Here is a 9,303-nt window from a genome sequence, read left to right on the forward strand (position 1 = left end):
GGAACTTGCCAATCTGGATTGAAAAGCAGGAACAGAACTTTGCATTTTCTCCCCGCTTTTCCTCCTCACTCTGCCATATTCATTCCTGCACAGTAATTCTGAGTAATTGCATGCTTCAGACCAGCAAAAGAAAGAAACACACCACAGAGGCGAGGAAGGTCTGCCAAGCAGCACTTTTTTTTTCCTAAAAGGAGAAAAATTGAGACAAGAGCGTGTTAAAGAGTTTTTACCAACTTGTACGAATTCCAGTCTGCATAGGAGTTTATTGCATTCCACACCTGCAGAACTACAAGCCAAAAGCTCATACTGCTTCTGCATCACCTCTTTAAATACTATTTCCCTTACTCTAAATTAGTTCAAACATAAAATCAGAAAGAAGCTTCTGAATCTCAAAGACATCCTCAAGAAAAAGCAGAGCAGCCCCAGTCTGCTCTCAGAGTAGGGACAAAACACGTCCCAAATTGATCCATCTTCCATTCACAGAAAACATATGGCTGAAAGTAGCCTTTTTTTTTTTCTGAAATACTGCATCTTAGACTGAAAACCTTCACACAGTTCTTTTATCACACCAAGTCCCTATTGCTCATCAGTTGAGGGCAACGCATTTCCTTGCCTCATTCAAACCACTGTCCCAAGCTACTGCTATTCCAAACCCTACTGAAGGAACAGCAGTACCATCTCAGCTCCACTTGGCAATGCTAGTAACAGAACTACTAATTCAACACGTTCCTTACTTACAAACCCAACCAAAATTGCAAATATCATCTTCTGTAGTTGCTGACACGACTCCAGAAGAGCATTTGAAATCTCACTCCATGTGTCTTTATTGTTTTATCTATCCAGCTCAACTAGTAATTTAAAGGAAACTGTGCTGGATGCTCTAATTGACCCTGTTCCCTTCCTTCCCCAGTCTGTCTCTATAATTAGCCCTTTCCAGCTCAGCCTAGCAAACAGCAACAAGACCTTGTGCAGCCCCACCCTGCAGACCACAGCAACTGGCTCACATTCTTTGACCAGATCAGCATGCATACTAGCTACTTTGAGACAAAAAAAGGTGGAAAGAAAAAAAAACAAAAAAAACCAGCAAGAATGAATGCACCTCCATCACCTTCCAGTGTGAAATGTGGCAGCCAACCCAAAGAAAAACTTCACCTGCAATGTACATCTGCTGAGCATCCCTCCCAAGAACGCGAGCCAAAGCAATACAGTACCTGCTCACCTCAAAGCAATACCCAGTTGCACAACTAGCACTGAATTCACATACGTATGACATGCAATGCTTCATATTTGAACACACATAAAGTGCAGAGAATGATGCAGCTATCATCCAGTAAGGCACTAGGAGGACCCACACCTTATTTGCTTGAGGAATTGGAAGGCACGTAGAGAATGAGGAAGGACAATAAAACATTTTTTAAAAATAGTCTTATCAGCAACGAAGGAGTATTTACTTCCCCCCTTGCTGCTACAATAGGCTGACCAATGTTTTCTTTATGTTCAGGTATGGGTGCACCGAAGAGCTAACTCAGCTTGCTGCTCCCATCTTCCCACTGGACTCGGCAACTTCAATCCCTTTGCCATCATTCTGCACACAGAATGCACCACAGGGCACTTTGTCTCACAGAACTTTCTGAAGATGCATTAGCATCACTGCCTGCTTGCTGTCTAATGGTAGCTGAGAATGAAATTCTCCTCTTCCAGTTCATCAGCACATAAGCAAAATATTTATTATTCGAGCGTCTCTGAGCTATAGCACACAAATATGCTTTTTAACTTCCATAATTACCCCACAGCACTCACTCACTTCAAAATGAGGTTTTTAGCACTGTGAAACATGAAGATTGAACAGAGTGGAATCCTAAAGGACTGCCAGTGGAAAATGCCCCACACTGCCCAGACTCAGGCTCGCCCCGCGCCATGAAAACCTTTATAATTACACAGCTCAGTTTTCACAGAGTGAGAGCCAGAACCCAGCTACTTTTCTCTATGATCAAACAAGACATGCTTCTAAGTACTAATTCCATCTCAAGTGGGAAGATTCTCACCTTTGTCTCTCTCCTGCTTCAGAAGTCTCTGTGCTTGTAACTCTGCAATCTAGGTTTGCAAATCTGCTAATCTTGTACCTTAACATACCTTGGCCCAACACAGCCTTGGCTATGAATGAACACAGGGGATGAGGGAGGATGGAGGGATAGGGATGATGGGAGAAGAACGAGACCTCACTGCAGCCTTTCAGTACCTAAAAGGAGCCAACAAACAGGAGGGAAGTCAACTCTTTACAAGGGTAGATAATGGCAGGACAAGAGGAAATGGTTTTAAGTTGAGGGAAGGAAGACTTAGGTTGGATATTGGAGGGAAGTTCTTTACCAAGAGAGCAGAACAGCTGCCCAGAGAGGTTGTGGAAGCCCCATCCCTGGAGGTGTTCAAGGCCAGGTTGGATGGGGCCCTGGGCAGCCTGGTCTGGTATTAGATACGGCGGTTGGTGGCCCTGCATGTGGCAGGGGGGGTGGAGCTGATGATCCTTGAGGTCCCTTCCAACCCAAGCCATTCTGTGAGTCTATGAAAAGAACTCCTTATTCATTGAAAGCATACGTTCAGCCCCATCTTAAAATCGACTCCAACATCCCCATGCAGCTGAAAATGATGTTTTACAATGGGAACACTGGTATGACTTCACTGCAATGGTCACTCCTCCTGCTCATCCCACAGAGTCTTGTTGGACACACCATGTCTCCAGACATCAAGAAGCTCAAGGGCTCTGAGAAAAGGTTATATCAAGATGTAGAAAAGCGTATTGTGCAAGAAGGAATTCTGACATTAAGAAAATTAAATCGTAGCTGACAGGAGTGTCATTAATAACAGCGGGATCTAAAGCTGTAATGATCCTTCACTCAGGGAAAATTGTTCACGTTTTTCAAATACTTGTCCCCTCTGCCCCCAAACAGCATACCTGCAAGAGAAGCACATATCCTAATGCCCCCAGAAAACCGGCACAGAAGGAGAGAAAGTCATCCCAGATCAAAAGTCTCCAAAAGCTTTTTGAGTCCCTGCTCAAGTAGATTCAACTCATAAAGCACACAGAAAAACTGCACCCAAAACAATTTAAATCCACATCTACGTGTTGAGTGTTAATTTCAAAAGCCCCTTTTTATTTGAATGAAGAAGCACTCCTTCAAGGATTTCACTTTTACTAGAAATAAACATAATGCAAGAGACAAGATTGCAATCTTCCCACCAAGCATCAGACACAGAGCTACTTTTAACTTGAGGCTTAGATGAGTTTTTCATGTATAATTGCAAGCTGTCCATATTCAGCACCAGAGAGCTGCCATCAGGGCCATCCTTCACACAACAACAGCTGCATGAAACTTCTCCCTCAGCTGTAACCCCGACTTCCACAGGTGCCTGGACAAACCAAACACAAGAGCAGCGTGAGGACTTACATGCAAGGAGGGCAGCAGCACTGATGAGCAGCAAACCTTAACAAAGCACAAAAACCCCAACAGCCGAGCGGCTCTGCAACAGATGATGCTCTTTCTTTCCCTGCTCCAGTTTTCAGATCATCTTTCTTTTCAGCAAAGAGACGAAGCAATGAATTCTTCGCACTACAAGAAGGTATGCTCTTCATTGGTCCTTTTTTCGTCCTTTATTCCATTGTTCTTCCTCCATTTACTGGAGGTGTTCTATTTATTTTCCCTCGTGTTTATCGCATTGTTCACGGCAGCTGCGTAGTGACGGCTCTGGAGAGGTATTTAAATGAAATAAATGGTGGCAGAGGGATAGGAACAGAACGTGAGCTCATATACGTACAGTGAATCTGAGCTCAGAAACAATACTTTCAAAGGCAAGCTTTTTGTTCCCATTTTGTAATTAAAAAGGGATTTGAGCGTGAAACAACACACACAGATCCACAGCACTTCTACAGAGTGGTAGGGGTAAGCAATGGGCAATCGCTGCGAGTAATCTTGCTTGGTAATTTATTGCCTAGAGCTACAATTACAGTCCTGCATGAAAAAATAATACTGCTGAAGGTTAATAAATTCCTTAACCAAATCACTGCATGTAGCAATGAGTTCAGAGATGTGTTTGGAGCAGCACCACCATCAGCCCTGAGACAGGCCCTGCGTTGCAGGGAATTTTACAATTGCCCCAAGTTGAACGAGATGAGGGTAGCACAGTCAGCAGAAAAAGTTCTGGTTCAGAAAATCCTACCTACAGACTCCTCAAATTGCTTTTGGATAGTTCACTGTGCTTGTGTTTTAGTCAGATCCTTAAGATTCTGCACCAGCATTAAGTTCCCAACTAGCAACATGCAGCTTTCCACCTTCAGCTGGCAAGGAAACCCCCATGTTCCCCAGCAAACAACAAACTGGCCTCAACCTGACCTATTTCAAGCATTTCTGGCTCTGCCTACACGCCTGTACTGAGCCCAGCCACAGAAGGCCCATACAGAACAAACCCTTTTTTCAGGGATTTGTCTGCAGCAAGCAAACGTGACCTGACCTCCGCCCTGCACTGCCTTGCTATCTCCGAGCGAAGCTCCGGGGCACGGGGAAGCATCTCTGGGTGAGATTATCTGAGGCGATGGCCGTGGTGAACCAGTCTGCTCCCCTGACACAAAATGCAAGTGTGTGCCTGTAGGGATTATTGGTGCAACAGTCTCGCCATAAAACACGGCACGCGTGTGCTCTTGTTGCTCACTGCCCTGTTTCACGTTACTGCAAGATGGCCCAAATCCAGAGCCAGCTGCCTCTCTGCTGCATCCTCCTCCAGCTTCAGCAAGCCCTGAGCCAGCACTATCTTTATTCCCTGATGAAAATGAACAGAATAACAATGGTCCTGCGTTTAAATGATGTCTGCCAAAATCCCTCTTCAAACAGGAGCTGTTCAGCTCTCCTCACCACCGGGAGCAGCAACAGAACCGACGTAATTGCCCTCTGCTCGCTGACCGATTGGCAAACTGGGGCTGAACGCAGCCTTCAGTGCACATGCACAGCTCTTAATTCCTCAAAGAAACCCCCAAAAGGATGATTTACAAACAGAACATCATTCTTCCAACAGCACTAATTCCGAAGCCTTAAAACGTTGTTTCACACCCTTTTAATCAAGCACTACATTTCTAATGATCTATTGCATTCGATGGTTGGGTTTGGCGTTTTTTTGGTTTTTTGTTTTTTTTTTTTGCACCTAATAGGACAGCATTCCACAACAATTAAATCATTTAGTAATTGCTTCCAGGGGAGGTTGTTGTCCTACACACCCAACAAGCACAAACCAACGTAATCGTTCCTTACCTCAGACAAGTCTTGCAAAACTAAAAATGTCACTGTTATTGAGGGTTGTATTCCAGTCTACATACCTACAAAAAAAACAGTAGGCTCACGGAAGTTGTCTAAAGTAAATATTTTAAGTTAACTGTTCTAAGTTCATCACTCAAAACAAAACCAACATGTAGATGTGGAATACAATAAAAGAATTCTTGGCCATCTATCAAAAGTATTCATGACGTGGGTTGGCGTGGTGCGTTTTTTTCCATGCAAGAATTTTTCAAAGATGTGTTAGACACTCCACTGCCATTAGCACTCAGCCACCACTGGTTGACACGCGGTACCTGGGAGCATGCTCCTTTCTAAAGGCCATTCAGCACAACCAATGGAATATAGCGGTGAGAATTCCAATGAGAAGCCAGCACGGAGGCTGTCAGATTACCTGTGGCTGTCAGATTACCTGTGCTTGACAGATAGAAGCACAGACTGCAAACAGGCATCCAGAGAGGGAGCGACTCTACAGTGCGCACAGGTCATTTTGCAGTGCACCAGATGTGATTCAAGGTGAGAAATCAGCAATGAGATTCATAACTGACAGAGAAGTCCATAGATATTTTTCTTTGTTGTTGTTGCTGTTTTTAACATGAGTAAAGGCTTTCTCATCTTGCAGCACTCGTCCCATTCCATTTCAAAGGCTTCGCTCAGGCTGTCGGTCACAAAAGCAGAATGAAAACCAGAAAATGCAAGTGCACAAGTTGCCACTAATCCCCTTGCAGCCCACCAGGCAGCACGTGAGCCAGCAGCGGTGCCCCACAGCCTCTGCGCATCCCATCCTAAAGCCCAGCCCGCTTCATCAAAAGGGCCTGGCCTGATGATTAACGACAGCCTTCAGGAGGAAACCAAAGGAACCCAGGAAACTTGGAGCCAATTCTCACTTGGAGGTTTTTCCTCCTTAGTGGAAGATGGGCTTGGCACAAGACCCAGCCCCATCTATGACAAAGCTAAGTGCTCCACAGTGCCCTTCGAATTCCCTAAAAGCAACTGACAGTGGACACCACCAGGTTGCTGAGCAAGTCAGTACCGGAGAGCTGATCCAACTGAGAGCGATCTCCTTTCCCTCGGCCATTAACTGCAGCCTGCTCAGATCTGCTTTCAGCAGAAGCCGGCAGCTGGATCGGCTTAATGGCATCAGGACAGCGTGGTGCCAGCATCACGGACCTGCGGGCACCGAGCAGAACCATGCGCTCTCATCGAAGCTTCCTGACCAAGGTCAGGGATAACCCCGCTCTCCTCAGACACTTCATCCGAACCATGGAGCCCAGATATGTCGTTTCCCCTCCCACTGCCACCTGAAGTGTTAAGGATGACCAACACAAACCAGCAACTGCATGAGCAGGATTTTGGAGCAGTGGCTTCACTGTAAAGGAAAAACATCTAGAAACAGCAATACACAATTGGGCAGCATCGAGCTTGTGGTTTAAACACAAAAAGCATTTCTCACAGTTCTCACTCACCTGTAAGAGCTTTCCATAGGTACCTGCTAGGTGATTCCTCCCTGCGGACAGCTAACAGAGCTGGCATTTGAAGACAGAGCAATCAGTTCAGTGCTAAAGACTACTTTCTGCCAGGAGACGTTCTCTTTTGGAATGTTTTCTGAGGATGTGCGGTTTGCTGAGCTTACTTTTAGATTTTTGACTTCCCAGGTACAGAAGTTAAAGCACTCACTGCAATCACACAAGCAAGAAACGTAACACCGTGATGCTCGGCCTGCCAAACACAGCAGCAATACAAGACAATACTCAGTCCAGCAGAGAAAGCAAAACCTATAGCATTTCCCTTTTTATCATCATCTGTCAGGAGTCTCACAGTTTACACAGCTAAGTCCCGGACACCTGTGCTTCCAAACACCTACCCAAACCTACAGACAAATTTTACAAGCAGCCAAACAAACATCTGCAGTCGCAGCCCCAGTGGGGACACAGCGGTGATGCTCTGCATTCCCCCTCACAGCCATCACAGCCACCGAACCTGAGAGCGCAGCACAGCGTCTGCAAACGCCAACACGTAGCAGGAAGTGCAGCAACCCGCGGGCTGCTCCTCGGAGCCAGGAGCCTTCCAGACACAGGCAAAAATCTCTCATTATCCTGCTCTTGCCTGAAGGAATGCTTGAGAAAGTATCAAATTTGCAAACTTTAAGCCACATTTACTTTCAGAAAAGAGAGAAATCCCGTTTGCTTAAGAGGGAGTTAGGCAAATGTAGGCATGCAGGACCGCAGCCTGAGAAAATCAGGCAGCTCTTTTAAACCTCCACGATAAGAGCTCCTGACACCGAGTCCAGCCCTGACCCACCAGCAGCACTACTCACTGCTGTCGGCCTGACAGTGGACAGCCCAGCCCCCCAAGCAGCTCCTGGGCTCCTGCAGCAGCCAGCAGCCCTCCTGCAGCACTCGGTTCACGACAGCGCTGCTCGAGGGCTTCATATGCATAAGGAGCTGCAATTCTGTGTTAGTTATAAAAGAGCTGGGAGCAAGAATCTATAAATCCCATCAAACCAGCTAGGATGCTTCAACAGCAAGGCTCAACAATGCTCCTTCCCCCTGATAAATGTACATTTACAGCAATTACACCCAACGGTTTGGACAAGTACAAGACCTTGCCAGAAGTCATCCTCCTAACCAGACACGCGCTTTTCGCTGTGCCCACTGAGAAAACACCACTCCAAACCCAACAAACGGCTTTCGGATTGCACTCACTGCAAAATGAATGCTTTTCTAACACCTGGCAGCTAAAACTTCAGGAAGATGGGGTGGTCTCAGAGCTGCAAGGGCTGGCCCTGCTCCTCAGTGGGTGCGGTGCCAGGCAGTGGGAGCAGTGCAGGGGATGAGAAGTGGTGCTTCCCTGTGCTCACAGCACTCCCCCTGTTGACTCCCTGGTGAGTCGGAGGATCCCTACCGGGATCCTGGGGAGCTGGAGACCATCCCTGGGGAAATCCACAGGCAGGCAATGAGAAGCACCGGTGCAGCCGCACCTCGAAATGGGCAGCGCTGAGGCTGCACAGGTAACCCCGGGTTTCATGTTTCCCAGGCGCCTGACCTCGCATGCTTGACATTCTCAGAGGTTTTCTTGCAAAAGGGCTGAATGCTCACCAAAATGGCCACGATAACTCAGGAAAATGACATTTAGGTGTTCGGCAGAACGTGAGAGATGGAAGCTCAGTTTCAGCGTGAGAGACGGCAGCTGAGGCTGCCACAAATCGGCATGGAACACAGGCGCAGTGCCTGCCCGCGGGTTGTTAATCCAACACCCCATCCTCACCGCTGCACCACCAGCATCGCGCCGAGTCGGCGGACCAGGGGACAAAAGCTGATGGGCCGTGTGTCACACTGCTCGGTTCTGCCAGCCCCATGCAGCCCGCACCAAAGCCTCGCAGACCGGCAGAGAAAAGCAGGGCCAGGAGCGAGGCGAGGCGAAGCAAACCTCTGCCATCGCCGCTATGGGATGTGGCTCCCACCGCCTGTCTATGCTGTCAGCTCCCTGCCAGTGACACCTGCGAAGCACAGCGCTGGGCAGGGACAGCGGGGATTGCTGGTGGCAGGGAAGGAGGGAGCGTTCCGTTCCTCCTGGATTTTGGAAAATTCCAGAAAGAGACGGTGCCCGGAGTGCCTCCAGAAAGTGGGGGGGCAGAGGGTGACACAGGGATGGGAGAACAGGGGCAAAAGGGCCGCACAGGGTGGGTACACAGATAAAGGGCTGCTTGCAGACGGAGGGGCAAAGAGGGGAGGATGCAGAAGGCACGGGAGGAATATCGACACGGGGGGAATACAGACACGGGAGGGAATATAGAGGGCTAAACAGAGGAGGTACGGGGGTGAATAGAGGAGGTACAGGACTGCATACAGATACACGGATGAAGGCAGAGGGCCGCATACGGACGCGCGGTGCAGATGCAGGGACGCACCGCAGCCCCGAGGCCGCCCGCGGTCCCCGCCCGGCGCAGCGCCGAGCGGCTCGGACGGAGCAGAGGCAGGACGGGGGC

General features: G+C 48.0%; 1 long non-coding RNA gene across 2 annotated transcripts; it reads right to left on the reverse strand.

The window, feature by feature from the left end:
- Positions 1-2,517: 2,517 nt before the first annotated feature.
- On the reverse strand, positions 2,518-9,247 carry LOC104912748. Of its 2 annotated transcripts, none has more exons than XR_004161005.1 (4): positions 6,782-9,247; positions 5,728-5,973; positions 5,295-5,359; positions 2,518-3,405 (listed from the first exon to the last, which is right to left on the reverse strand). It is a non-coding gene; the product is annotated as an uncharacterized LOC104912748 (long non-coding RNA). The 2 variants fall into 2 exon arrangements; XR_794859.3 differs by lacking the exon at positions 2,518-3,405 and adding an exon at positions 3,617-3,740.
- Between the last annotated feature and the right edge of the window lie 56 nt (positions 9,248-9,303).

The sequence above is a fragment of the Meleagris gallopavo genome, chromosome 12 (genome assembly GCF_000146605.3).
Source record: "Meleagris gallopavo isolate NT-WF06-2002-E0010 breed Aviagen turkey brand Nicholas breeding stock chromosome 12, Turkey_5.1, whole genome shotgun sequence".
NCBI lineage: Eukaryota > Metazoa > Chordata > Aves > Galliformes > Phasianidae > Meleagris > Meleagris gallopavo.